General features: G+C 37.0%; 1 long non-coding RNA gene across 1 annotated transcript; it reads right to left on the bottom strand.

The window, feature by feature from the left end:
- Positions 1 to 525: 525 nt before the first annotated feature.
- LOC140866765 (uncharacterized) lies at positions 526 to 2,312 on the bottom strand. Its single transcript, XR_012144970.1, has 2 exons — positions 1,090 to 2,312; positions 526 to 784 (listed from the first exon to the last, which is right to left on the bottom strand). It is a non-coding gene; the product is annotated as an uncharacterized lncRNA (long non-coding RNA).
- Between the last annotated feature and the right edge of the window lie 12,652 nt (positions 2,313 to 14,964).

Genomic DNA, 14,964 nt, shown 5'->3' with positions numbered 1-14,964 from the left:
AAAGGGTGTCTTATTGTTGAGAAGTGGACTAGGTGTTCGATTAATGATATAGACAGCAGTCAAGACACAATCGCCCCAAAACTTAAGGTGAAGAGAAGCTTGAAAGCGTAAAGATCTAGCAATCTCAAGAATATGACTATGTTTTCTCTCGACAACCCCATTTTGTTGCGATGTATAGGGACATGTGCTTTGGTGAATGATACCACACTCAAATTTAAAGAAGTCCAATGCATTGTCTGTTCTAACCATCTTAATTGTTTGAGAAAATTGATTGTGAACCAATGTAAAAAACTTACGGATAACATCAAGAACGTCCATATTGGAATGTAAAAGAAAAACCCAAGTTCCTTTAGAGAATTCAACTACAATGGTTAAAAATAATCTTTCTGCATTATACGTTTCAGTATGAAATGGACCCCAAATGTCTATGTGAACTAACTGAAATGGAGCAGAATAATTTGAAGTTTTGGCTTTAGGAAAATTCACCCGAGCTTGTTTAGATTGTGGACAAATTGAACAATGAGATAAAGAAACTTTATTGTATAGAAATGGCAGCATACACATACTTGAAATTGACATATGACCTAGTCTCTTATGGAAAATCACTATTCATCATTGTACAAGTAATCAAATCGTTACTTGGGTGAAGAGTATTAAAGTAAGTGGGAAAATATGACTCTGGAATTACAAACTTAGGATGAGAAAATTGAAACGAATTGACATCAAGCAGATAGAGACCACCTCTCGCTCTACCAATCCCCATTGTCTTCCTAGTCACGAGGTCCTGAAACAAACAAAAGTTCGGATGAAAAATGACAGAATAATTATATGCTTGAGTAAACTTAGAAACTGATAACAAATTAAATTGAAAATGAGAAATATAGAGAACATTAGATAGCTTTACTGAAGGGGATAAAGCTACCGAGCCCACTCTATTTATGAGGATTGTTTCACTATTGGGCAATCTTATTGTTCTTTTGGAGGTTGCTAAGGATTTAGAGTCTTGCAACAATGAAGCAACCCTAGTCATATGTGCATTAGCTCATGTAGCAATGATCCAATCAGTTGTGCTACAGATTTGCACAATACCTGCCATATTAGCAACATGTTCAGTTGTCCCATGTATATTAGTAGTCCCCAGCATCTTCAATATCTCCGCATACTGTGCTGGAGTAAAAATAGTCATCGAATTATTCTCTGCTTTAGTCACCTCAGTGGTCTGGCCTTCAACAACATGAGCCTCGACAGACACCTTCCACGGTTTGCCATAATCCTTATTCGACCACTTATATCCATACTTAACTGGTGGTTTGTACAGACAATGACCTGGAGGATATCCATGAAGTCGATAACAGTGGACTTGATGTGACCAGTCCAATTACAATATTCGCATTTTAGAGGCTCCTTTCGTTGATCTTCAGTTTTGTTCTGAGCAGAGTAGAATACTGATGTATGTGCTTCTTTTGTGGACAACGTCCTATGTGCCTCTTCTTGTGAAATAATGGAGAAGGCCTGACCAACAGTTGGCAGGGGATTCATCATAAGAATTTGACTTCGCACAGACATATATCTATCATTTAGCTCAATCAAAAATTGCGGCAATTTCTGTTGTTGATCAAGTTCAATGTATTTCCTTGCAGTTGCACATTCACATGATGGCAGAGTGACTAAGGAACCATAATCGTCCCAAAGTTGCTTCAACTTGCAAAAGTATGTAGAAATATTGTGGCTACACTGACTCAATCCTCCTATATCTCTGTGTATCGTGAAGATTATCGATCCCTTTATCTTATCAAATTATTCCTTCAAATCAGACCATACAACATGAGCATCGATTGAATATACGATGCCTCCAAAAAAAAACTCCTTGGATAATGTATTCATAATCCATGACAGCACCAAGGCGTTAACTCTCTCCCACTGATCCAACTTAGGGTTACTAACATCAGGCCTCTTACAGGAACCATCAATAATATCGATCTTATTCTTTGCACGCAAAGAAATTATCATTACTCTACTTCATATCCCATAGTTTTCAACACCAGTGAGCTGGTCGTTAATCAAATGCATACCTGGTGTATCTGAAGGATGAATGAAGATAGGATCGTTGAAATTCATGTTTGGAGAATTCGCCATGGAGGAACGCAAAATCTGAATTAGTGATCTACAACTACAAATATTAATCGTTGCTGATGCGAAAACCTCTGCTCCTTAATCAACAGAAAATTAACCTGGATCGAGTGAAAAATCTAGCCAGGAAAACGAAACCTAAGCGCTCAGATACCATGTTAAAGCGAGAGCTTCCTGAACAAGAAAACACATTCTCTCATTTTTATCAAGTAAAAATGCGGTTACATTTGTCCTTTTTTACAAACCAAATCAAAACACTATATTTGGATCATGGGAATTAGAAAGAATTTGGTAGAATTTGGAATTGGAAATATGGTTTTAGTGTTTGATAACTTGGGATTTCAAAACGAGATTGGTAATCTGACAAAATTGGTCGAATTTCACGGAATTTGAGTTTATAAAGCAATAAAATTATTTTTAATAATAAATTCATATACTTTACTTATAAATTTTAAGTTTTTTTTATAATTTTTTATAAAATATCATTTATCCAAAATTTATACTATCAAATTCCAAAATATATTTTAACTTTTTGCCAAACACAAAATGGAATTTCAATTCCATGGATTTTAAAATCCAAATCCAAATCCAAATCCAATTTCAAATTCTATTTTTTAGACATCCAAACACACTGTAAACAACAAGAAGCGTAAATGAGAAAACTAAAATCGTAAGCTAAAAACATGAAAGCTAAAAGCTTGAAATGCAAACTAACACTAACACACGTCACGATACATCGGGATCTTAGTTCCTTAAGGCTTAAGTTTTGATTTCTCCCACTTTGGTTTGATCTTCAAGTACCATCTATGATTTTCAATATGATATCTTCCATTTCAGGAAATCACGAACTCTCTTTACTTGCTATTTTTAAGATTTCATACATTTGAACATCGTTAATTTCCATAATCATTGGGCTTGTTTTTGGTCTCGTAACAATTTTTTTTGTGTGAAAAATATTTCTAGTTTGTAAAATAAAAGTAATCATTGTATTTGATATTTCAGATCAATAGATAAGTAATATAATGTAAATTAAAAATAAATAAGAAAAAATAGTTAATACATTATTTTATTTGATAGATAGATTATACTTTATTTGATTTAATTGATGTAAAATTATTAATTAATAAATAGATAAATAATATGACGAAAATAAGGCGAAATTAATTGGGATAAGTTATAGATAGATTAATAATACATCAAACCAAACAATGTCATGCTAATCATAAACGAAATTGTCTCTATACATATTTTTTTGTTTATTGTTTTAAATTTTGTCGTAAAATTTTAATTTGTTGATTGATTTCTTCTTTGGCCGAATGCAAATATTTTCTAGTCATCTTCAATATCAATAGCTATATATACTTCTTTTCATTGAACAACAATGGATCACCGGTTGGAACCAATCGATGCAATCAATTTTTCAAAGTGATATTGTTGATGTGAACTTCTGAACTAACAATCGAAATACCTTAAAATTATAAAAATGAAAGTTTCGTCGAGACTGGTAGAACAACATGAAAAAAAAAAATGATCTTTCGAATATTATATCAGAACTTTCCAGCAGGTGATCAAAACTAATTTTAATCTACACTAATTGACGGTATTTTAAGTACAATCTTTATCAAATTACATTAAAATACTTTTTCCATACTTTTATCATATTCATTTTTCGAAACAAAATGATTATATAAATTCTAATCTCTAAGGAAAATTATGTGACATATCAAATTTAGACATCTTTAGAATCAATGAAAAGTTAGAGGAGTATTGAGATTGGGAAAGACCAATCAAGGATTGATAATTGAATTGAAAAGAAAATGATGAAGAGTACTATTGAGATCATCATTTCTTCATAAATTTATTTTGCGTTTGTATTGAAAATGAAAAAAAAAAAAAAGAAGAATATTTATTTTTGGAATGAAAATGGAAGAAATTTTGACTTTTTTAAGGTGCAATGAAGTTAATTTATAAGTATATGGTTATGTTTGAATTTCCGTTGATGATTTTTCACCATTTAAAAAATCAGATTAGATTTTTTTTTTTCAAAATTTTCATAATGTTTATATATTTATTTATTTTATTTTAATTTTTAAGGATATGATTGATTGGGTTTTTTTCACTGTTCATTGTAAAAATTATTTTTAATTATTTGTAGCGCAAATTTTCTTTATTTCTTGAAATTAAAAAATAAAAAATGGATACAAAGTGAATTTGAGAAATTAAATAAAGATTAGTGTGTTGGGATCGGTTCAGAGGGTAGAGGGGGGGTGAATACACTCTGAAACTTTTTTTCTTCTTCTTCAAAATGATCAAGTGAGGTTTAGTTCACTTAATCTGTTTTCTCAACTTCTAAAACGGTTTGAACAACTTAAATAGTGCGGAAATAGTTCAGAGGTTTTAGTGATGCAAAGTTTATAATGCAATGTATGAGCAGAATGTAAGATAAATAGCAGTAAAGACTAAGACACGATTTATGGAAGTTCGAAGGCTTAATCCTTCTACGTCTCCCCTTCTTCCACTTAGGAAGGAATTCACTAGAAGACTTTGGTTATTACAACGTCTTGTAATACACCCACTTCAGACTTAGGACTTATCCAATGCCTAATCCGAAACTCCTAGATTTACACAGATAAGATTCTCAGTTCTTATCAGACTGGTGGAAGCTTTCAGAGTAGCTTCAATTCTCTTCAACAATGAGTATAGTTGAGTTGAGCTTCTCAAACTGCAGAGCGGTCGAGAGGCTTGAAAACCCTAGGATGATCCTTGACGATCAGATATGTGAACTGTAGGCGAGGGTTTATTTGAGCAGCAAATGAATGATCTTGTAAGTGTGCTCAAGTATATCAGATGAGGACTTCTGATATTATTCAAGCGATTGAGTTGATTGAGATTTTTCTGAATTGCTTGTCTCTCTTTGTTGTCTACCCCTTTTTTTTTTTTTTCTTCTTGAGCAATCTTCCCTTTATATAGGTCAATCATCAACGTCTTTATTTTGAACGTTCTGATGCTGCATTGAATGCACATTTAATGCTCATAAATGCATTGATGATTCTGCATGAAGATCGTACACTGCAGACAACTTCCAGGGTCCAAAACTGGAATAAACGGTCGAATGCTTTATCTGTAGTCATTCTGTGTTTTTGCCATTTTGGTGCAACCTGTTGTCTCGATTGCAGGAGTCAACATATCTTCTGACACGCCGGTTCTGCTTTTAATAAAAGATCTTGCAAAGAACATCTTGTCACAGGTACTTGTCTTGAGATATCCTGATAAGCAGTTGGCATTCTACCTGTAGAGATATTTGTCCTCTGCTGGTTTGAATAACCAGTCGATAAGCTTGTGACTTCAACCGGTCGAGAGACAAAGGCGGTTGACAAGCTTCCGGTAGATAGATTTATCCTCTGCTGGTTTTGATAGCCAGTCGATAGGCTTGTGACTTCAGCCGATCGAGAGCAAAGGCGGTTGACAAGCTTCCGGTAGAAGTTGTAGTAGATTCCTGAAATACAATGGTTGGCAGCACATTCCTATACAATGAGTTGTTGTTTGTTATCACCAAAATATCGGATTCAACAATTTCCCCCTTTTTGGTGATGACAAAACTTAAGTGCTCCAAGAACAATATGAAAGCATTAAAATGAACTTCATTGAGAGAATGAATTTCATTAAGTACAATAAGCATTTTTATTACACCTACAGAAAAAAATAAGATGCAGCTGCGATAAGTAAAGAAGAGATAAGTTGTTCATCTTTTGAACCAACTGGCTCCTCCTGACCTATCGCCTTCTCTTCTTCTTCTGTCGGCTTCTTCTTTTCTTCTGGACTCTTCTTCACGTCTTCTTGCCTCTGCTGCTCTACGTTGCTCTTCTTCCCCCTTTTTGGCATCACCTTGGTTGAGTCGAAGGATGACCTCAGTGAGTTGAGTGCCAAGGCAGGCTTGCATAGTGTCCATTTTTGCATCGATTTGAGCAAGTAGAGTGGCTTGCATAGTGTCCATCCGATCATTCAACTGCTTATGAAGGCGGTTTTCGGATCGGATAACTTGTTCGGAGACGGTAGAGAGCGTGTTGATTTGAGTGCGATGATGATTAGTGATCTCTGTGGACAGACGAGCAAGGTCTCGAGACACGGTCTCGAAATGCCGAATCATCGTCTGGCGTGAATTATCGACCGATAAGGATGAGTTTGTTATGTCTTGAGAGAAGGACCTAACCGTTTGCATGAGCTCATGAAGCCGATTTATCAAGGTATGATCTAGAGCTGCGGCCATGGCTTCAATTAAAGAATCATCAGTCTGAAGCATTTGCCCTTCTGGGTCATTTCTTGGTGAAACCGGGCTAGACTCACGATGATGTGGTGCGGGTGAACTGGCTGGAGAGCTACCCGATGGACCTTCCAATAATGGTACAGTTGGAGATATAATAGTTTCGACTGCAGCCAATATGGTTGGTGGAGTACCAGGATCAGCACTTGGTTCATCCATAATGAGATCTTACATAAACTTTTCAGTAGATGGAGACGGTTGAAGTGCTGAATCAGCATCAGTCACTTGCTGTTCTGGAGATGCAGGTGATACAATAGTGCTTGATATCTCCGTTGGGGGCACTGTTGCTTCACTACTGCAAGGAGCCTCTGTCACAGAGGTGACAGGTATCTCTTGTGCAACCACTTCTAAAACATCTTGTGAATGACCGGGAGAAGTGTGAGCGGTCGTCACTGGAGAGGAGTGAGCAATCACAACTGCTTCCGGTTGAGTAACTGCTTGGACTGCTAGTACGAAGCCTGTCAGAGACTAGTTAAAGGCGGATGATATGCCAATATTTATGGCAACGTAACAGCTAACCTATTAATGTCATATTGACAATCATTCCCCCTAAACACATGCATACTAACTTAAATCTACTAAGCCAAGAATATTTCGAAAATATGAAAACTTAGCGTCCGGTAGAGGCTTGGTGAATATGTCTGCTGCTTGCTGATCGGTAGAGATGTATTCCAGCCTGATTTCATTCTTTAAGACATGATCTCGGATAAAGTGATGCCTGACATCAATGTGCTTTGTCCTAGAGTGCATCACTGGATTGTGAGTGATGGCTATGGCACTTGTATTGTCACAGTAGATTGGAGCTTCACTCGACCGAATCCCATAATCATTAAGCTGCTGTTGAATCCAGAGTATTTGAGCACAACAGCTGCCAGCAGCAAGGTATTCTGCTTCGGCGGTCGAGGTAGCAATTGATGTCTGCTTCTTACTTGACCACGAAATTAGTCTATCTCCAAGGAATTGACATGTGCCACTTGTACTTTTGCGATCAATTCTACAACCTGCATAATCTGCATCTGAATAGCCAATAAGATTGAGATTTGAATCTTTGGGATACCAAAGACCCACATTAGTAGTTCCTTTAATATATTTAAGTATTCGTTTGGTAGCAATGAAATGAGATTGCTTAGGTGCAGCTTGAAATCTAGCACATAAACAAACTGAATACATGATATCCGGTCGACTGACAGTCAAATAGAGCAGTGAACCAATAAGGCCTCGATACATGGTTACCTCGACCGGAATTCCCCCTTCATCTTTATCAAGCTTAATTGATGTACTCATGGGGGTAGATACAGTTGAGCATTGTTCCATTCCAAACTTCTTTACCAATTCCTTGGCATACTTGGACTGATTGATGAATATTCCAGTTTCAAGTTGCTTCACTTGAAGTCCAAGAAAGAAGTTTAGCTCGCCCATCATGCTCATTTCAAACTTCTCCTTCATCAGTTTAGAGAACTTTGAGCACAACTTGGGGTTAGTTGACCCAAATATAATGTCATCAACATAAATTTGTACTAGTAACACATGATCACCTTTTACAAATTTAAACAGGGTCTTATCGACCGTTCCAATTTGGAAATCATGTTCCAGTAAAAATTTTAGTAATGTGTCATACCAAGCACGCGGTGCTTATTTTAATCCATAGAGAGCTTTGTCAAGTTTATAGATATATTGAGGATGAGTAGGATTGACAAAACCTGGTGGTTGTTCAACGTACACCTCTTCTTGAAGTAGACCATTGAGGAATGCAGACTTCACATCCATTTGATAAACTTTAAAATTCTTGAAGGCTGCATAAGCAAGAAAGATGCGGATTGCTTCTAGTCTTGCAACTGGCGCGAAGGATTCCTCAAAGTCTATGCCTTCTTCTTGTCTGAATCCTTGAGCAACAAGTCGAGCTTTGTTACGCACAACAGTGCCATGTTCATCGAGCTTGTTACGAAACACCCATCTAGTTCCAATCACATTTTGATTTTTCGGTCGAGGAACTAGATGCCAAACATTGTTGCGGGTGAATTGATTCAACTCTTCTTGCATAGCTTCAATCCAGCTGGCATCTGATAAAGCTTCATCTATCTTCTTGGGCTCTACCTGAGATATGAAAGCTGCATGCAAGAATTCATTAATCATTTGACCACGTGTTTTTCGAGGAGCAGAAGGGTCACCTATGACCAACCCAGGTGGATGATCTTTGTTCCACCTAAAATAATTCCCTAAAGGGTTGTCATCAATTGGTTGATGAACGTCCTCGTTTACTGGATCATCATTGGCTGGAGGATTGTTATCAACCGGTGGATCCACTTCTGGCCTTGTTTGATCACACCCGGTAGAGGGAACTGGATCATCCTTCTTTGGAGGATATAGATCACTGTCACTCTCTTCCTGTAGATTTGTGTTTTCCAGTCTATGACTCAGATCATTTATGCTCCCTTGAGTTTGTTCTGTACAAAGAGTAGATTCATCAAAAACAACATGAATGGTTTCCTCGACCGTTAGTGATCTTTGATTGAACACTCGATAAGCTCTGCTAACGGCTGAGTAACCAATAAAAGTTCCTTCGTCTGCTTTGGCATCGAAGGCTGTCAAATGGTTTTTGCCATTGTTGTGGATAAAGCATTTGCACCCAAAAATTTTGAAGTATGAAATATCAGGTTTTGTGCCATTCCAGATCTCATATGGAGTTTTGTTAAATCGTTTATTAATCATAGATCTGTTTTGAGTATAGCAAGCTGTGTTGACTGCTTCTGCCCAAAGCCTTTGAGAAACATTTGAATCAGCAATCATAGTTCTGGCTGCTTCTTTTAAAGTACGGTTCCTTCTTTCAGCCACCCCATTTTGCTATGGGGATCTAGCAGCTGACAACTCATGCTTGATTCCCTGATCATCTAGATAAGTCATAAGAGTGGTGTTTAAAAATTCAGTCCCTCTATCACTCCTGATTCTATCTATCACAGTAGATTGTTCATTTTGCAAGCGTTTAAAAAGCTTAATCAGGTGAGGTGCAGTTTGATCTTTTGAAGAGAGAAAGATGACCCAAGTAAATCGAGAAAAGTCATCAATAACAACAAGAGCATATCTCATTCCCCCTATGCTTCTTACTGGTATAGGACCAAATAGGTCCATGTGAAGTAAGTCTAAACATTTGGAAGAAGACATACACCCTTTATTTTTAAAGGTTGCTCTCACCTGCTTTCCTAGTTGACAAGCAGGACAAACTTTGTCTTTTATAAAATCTCCTTCGGGCAGACCAGAAACCAAATCATGCTTCCTCAAGTTAAAAATGGACTTAAAATTTAGATGATTTAACCGCTTATGCCACAACCAATGTTTATCATGATGAGCAGTAAGACAAGTAGGTGAAGAAATATGTGAGCAAGACCAGTTTACCTTGTAGGTGTTTAGGTCTCGTACACCGGTCATAAGAGTCTCACCTTTGTCATTTTTTATGAGGCAAGTGTGTTTGTGAAACTCGACCGAATGATCATTGTCACATAATTGACTAATACTTATCAAATTATAGCATAGTTTGTCAACAAGTAACACATCTTTAATAATGATGTTACCATGGATAATCTTACCCTTACCCACGGTTTTACCTTTGGAGTTGTCTCCAAAGCTGATCTTTGGTCCTTTGCACAACACCACTTCTGTTAGAAGTTCTGGATTCCCTGTCATGTGTCGTGAGCAACCGCTATCTAAATACCAGGTAGTGTCCTTGATAGAAGTGGTTTTCTCGCCCGTTTGGACTTTTAGTACCTGCAAAGAGTGAAGAACTTTTGGTACCCATATCTAGTAGGGTCCAGGTCGGATTAGCCCTTTCGGGACCCACACCTGGAACACCCTTACAGGTTTGCCCGTGTGTGTGTCCAGAAATCTGTGCGGTCGATAGGCAGTAAATGTGTGTGCTTGTGAGGTTGCTGTGTGCTGCTTGCCTTTTTGATTTTCATCAGTTAGCCTGTACCTCTTTTGAACTGGCCTCCTCAGCTTCTTCTTCGATGTCGGCCATAAGGCATTCCACTTTTTCATCATCGCTGTCATCTGAAGAGCTTCCGGTATTGGAGTTGTCAGAGTCAGACTCAGCCCACTTGCTTTTGCTTTCGTCTGCTACTAGAACCCTTTGGTCTCTTCCTTTTCTAAACGTCCTTTTATCCTCCTTACCCCTTCTTCTTTCGGAGAATTGCTTCTGATCATTGTTCTTAGGCTTGGTGCAGTCTGCAATGAAGTGGCCTGACTTGCCACAGTTAAAACAAGTAGGACCATCCTTTGTATGGTCCGATTTATGATAATTTTTAAATTTAGAATTGTTTTTACGCATAAATCTACCAAATTTCTTGACAAAGAGTGTCATGGCTTCACTGCTGATTTGCTCAGCTGATCTCTTTGGAGCTTCCTCGACCGGTGGACATATCACGGTTGAGGTTAAGGCCTTGGTTGGTTGAGAAGTAGATGGTTCATCTTCTGTTCTCATGTTGAGCTCGAACTCGTAGGCTTTGAGATCTGCAAAGAGATCATGCAGTTCAACCTTGCTTAAGTCTTTTGACTCTCTCATGGCCACTGTCTTGATCTCTCATTCTTTGGGTAAAACTCTCATAACCTTCACAGCAATTTCACGGTTAGTATAAGTTTTACCTAAAGCAATAAGATCACAGATGATACTACTGAACCGTTCATCAAATTCAGCCATGGTTTCCCCTGGCTTCATTTTGGCGTTGTCATATTTTTGAATGGCCAAAGTGAGCTTGTTTTCCTTTGTCTGGTCATTCCCTTCACATAGCTGAGTGAGCTTCTCCCAAATCTCCTTTGCTGTGGAACATGACTTGATTTTGCTGAACATATTCTTATCCAGTGTTTTGTATAGGATGTCCCGGGCCACATTGTCAAGATTGGCCTTCTTTTTGTCCTCAGTGGTCCACTCAGCTCTTGGTTTCTCAATCATTTGTCCTGCACCATCGGCTAGAGCTGGGTTGACCTTCATAATTTTGATAGGACCGTCTGTTATGACATATAGCATGTCATCATCCTGTGCTGCAAGATGTGCCTGCATGCGAATTTTCCAATCATCATACTCTTCTTTAGAAAACATAGGAATTCTGTTGAAAGAAGTCATGATTTTAAAACTTCAGATCAGCAGTTGAGAAAGGAACCCGCTCTGATACCACTTGTTGGGATCGGTTCAGAGGGTAGAGGGGGGGTGAATACACTCTGAAACTTTTCTTCTTCTTCTTCAAAATGATCAAGTGAGGTTTAGTTCACTTAATCTGTTTTCTCAACTTCTAAAACGGTTTGAACAACTTAAATAGTGCGGAAATAGTTCAGAGGTTTTAGTGATGCAAAGTTTATAATGCAATGTATGAGCAGAATGTAAGATAAATAGCAGTAAAGACTAAGGCACGATTTATGGAAGTTCGAAGGCTTAATCCTTCTACGTCTCCCCTTCTTCCACTTAGGAAGGAATTCACTAGAAGACTTTGGTTATTACAACGTCTTGTAATACACCCACTTCAGACTTAGGACTTATCCAATGCCTAATCCAAAACTCCTAGATTTACACAGATAAGATTCTCAGTTCTTATCAGACTGGTGGAAGCTTTCAGAGTAGCTTCAATTCTCTTCAACAATGAGTATAGTTGAGTTGAGCTTCTCAAACTGCAGAGCGGTCGAGAGGCTTGAAAACCCTAGGATGATCCTTGACGATCAGATATGTGAACTGTAGGCGAGGGTTTATTTGAGCAGCAAATGAATGATCTTGTAAGTGTGCTCAAGTATATCAGATGAGGACTTCTGATATTATTCAAGTGATTGAGTTGATTGAGATTTTTCTGAATTGCTTGTCTCTCTTTGTTGTCTACCCCCTTTTTTTTTTTTTTTCTTCTTGAGCAATCTTTCCTTTATATAGGTCAATCATCAACGTCTTTATTTTGAACATTCTGATGCTGCATTGAATGCACATTTAATGCTCATAAATGCATTGATGATTCTGCATGAAGATCGTACACTGCAGACAACTTCCAGGGTCCAAAACTGGAATAAACGGTCGAATGCTTTATCTGTAGTCATTCTGTGTTTTTGCCATTTTGGTGCAACCTGTTGTCTCGATTGCAGGAGTCAACATATCTTCTGACACGCCGGTTCTGCTTTTAATAAAAGATCTTGCAAAGAACATCTTGTCACAGGTACTTGTCTTGAGATATCCTGATAAGCAGTTGGCATTCTACCTGTAGAGATATTTGTCCTCTGCTGGTTTGAATAACCAGTCGATAAGCTTGTGACTTCAACCGGTCGAGAGACAAAGGCGGTTGACAAGCTTCCGGTAGATAGATTTATCCTCTGCTGGTTTTGATAGCCAGTCGATAGGCTTGTGACTTCAGCCGGTCGAGAGCAAAGGCGGTTGACAAGCTTCCGGTAGAAGTTGTAGTAGATTCCTGAAATACAATGGTTGGCAGCACATTCCTATACAATGAGTTGTTGTTTGTTATCACCAAAATATCGGATTCAACATAGTGGATGCAATCTCTAAATAATCCCTTGATTTTTCTCTTCAATGACAATTTCTTCATAGATTTGAATTTCTTGAGTATTTGATCTTCTTGGAAGACGATTTGATATCTTGATATTTGATTTGATGTCTTGATAAAGTTAATTCGATGGGTTAACACATTGATATCGAATTAAACTTCAAAATTTGGAAAGAACGCGATGAACTCCTTGAATCGCGCCTTGAAATTTATTATCTTGAATTTGATAAAGAACACAATCTTCTTGAATTTGATTTATTTGGTGAAGAACACGAACTTCTTGAATTTGATGAAGAACACGATCTTCTTGAATTTGATTTATTTGATGAAGAACACGAACTTCTTAAATTTGATGAAGAACACGATCTTCTTGAATTTGAATGAATTTAAATATATTTGAAGAAAAACGCCTTGAATTTCGCCTTGAACTTCTTGATATGACTTGAGAGAAAAACTCTTGAATTCTTCTACTCCTTTGCTTCAGTCTTCTATGTTGTGTATTTTTTTGGCCATCTGCCCCCTATTTATAGTTGAAGGATGCAGATTCTTACCATTTCGATTTGATGAGATGTCCCAATTTGATTGACTCTTCATGATTGATTTGGTGATTATCTTCCATTAATCACAAAATTTGATTTTGAATACTAAAAATATTAGTATTTTCTTCCATTTGATTCAAGATTTGATCTCAAATACTAAAAATATTAGTATTTCATTCCATTTATTTCAAGATGCAATCTTGATTTAAAAATCTTGGTTTGATGAAAATATATTAAAATATCAGTTAATTAAAAATTTATTTTTTTAGGAATTTAATCTCCCAAAAAATAGCTAATTGTTTTATTGATATTTAATTATTTTGTACTTGCCATATTTGAAGGTCGACAAATTTAATTGTCTACAAATGCCCCCTCGATACTTATTCATGATTGTTTTGGGAGTGAACAAGTCACGAAAATTTAGTTGCTGAAATTTGATCTCTGAGGTTGCACAAATCCTCATTTCAAAATTTCAATTTCAATATCTTTCAAATTTCTTCCATGTGGATTTTTTTTTTATTGTGTTTAACTTTCACTGAAAATATAAGGCATATTAATATTTCATGTGAAAAGAAAACAACAAATTCATGACTGTACTCAGAATATATCTAAGTTTCCTACGTACCCAATACAGAGATCAAGTCATAACGTAGTTCAAAAATTTGATTGTTTGAGATGGGGGGTGTCGTACACAGTTTATACTCATGCGGGCCAGGAGTATCTATTTCTTAACCATCCTAGACTAGGTGGGGATTTAATATTTTAGCCACATAAAATACCATAAGTGGGAGAAATACAGTTTAACCACATGAATTCACTATTAGTGGTGACATAACAGTTTAACCACATGTAATACCTTGGTGGACACCGTTCACAGTTTATACTCTTATGGGTCAGGAGTCTTGGTAAAATACTCATCCTCTTTCTTGGAAATTTTTGTTTCTCTTGCTCTATGATATTCTTGAGTTGGAGGCCCTTCCGCTCCACTTGTAGTTATTCTCAACTCCATGTCATGGGCTCGAATAGCTAATTCTTCAAATGCCTTTGGCTGGATTCCTTGAAGGATATATCGAAGTCCCCAATGCATACCTTGGATGCACATCTCAATTGCAGAAGATTCGGACAATCGATCTTTGCAGTTAAGGCTCAAATTTCTCCATCGATTGATAAAGTCAATTAAGGTTTCTTCTTTCCATTGTCGTGAGTTTGTTAGCTCAATCATGCTAACTACTCGTCGAGTACTATAGAAGCGATTGAGAAATTCTTGTTCTAATTGTTTTCAAATATCAATTGAGCATGGCTCCAGATCAGTGTACCAATCAAATGTGTTCCCTTTTAGTGAACGGAAAATTGCTTGACTAGGTAATCTTTGTATGTCCCAGCATTGTTACACGTTTCAATGATCTGATTGATCTGATTCATTTATAACAGATAAATGATTTAATTCCAATTTGGT

Source organism: Henckelia pumila, chromosome 4, assembly GCF_033568475.1.
Source record: "Henckelia pumila isolate YLH828 chromosome 4, ASM3356847v2, whole genome shotgun sequence".
In the NCBI taxonomy this organism is placed as follows: Eukaryota; Viridiplantae; Streptophyta; class Magnoliopsida; order Lamiales; family Gesneriaceae; genus Henckelia; species Henckelia pumila.
This window is presented reverse-complemented; position numbering and strand designations above follow the sequence as displayed.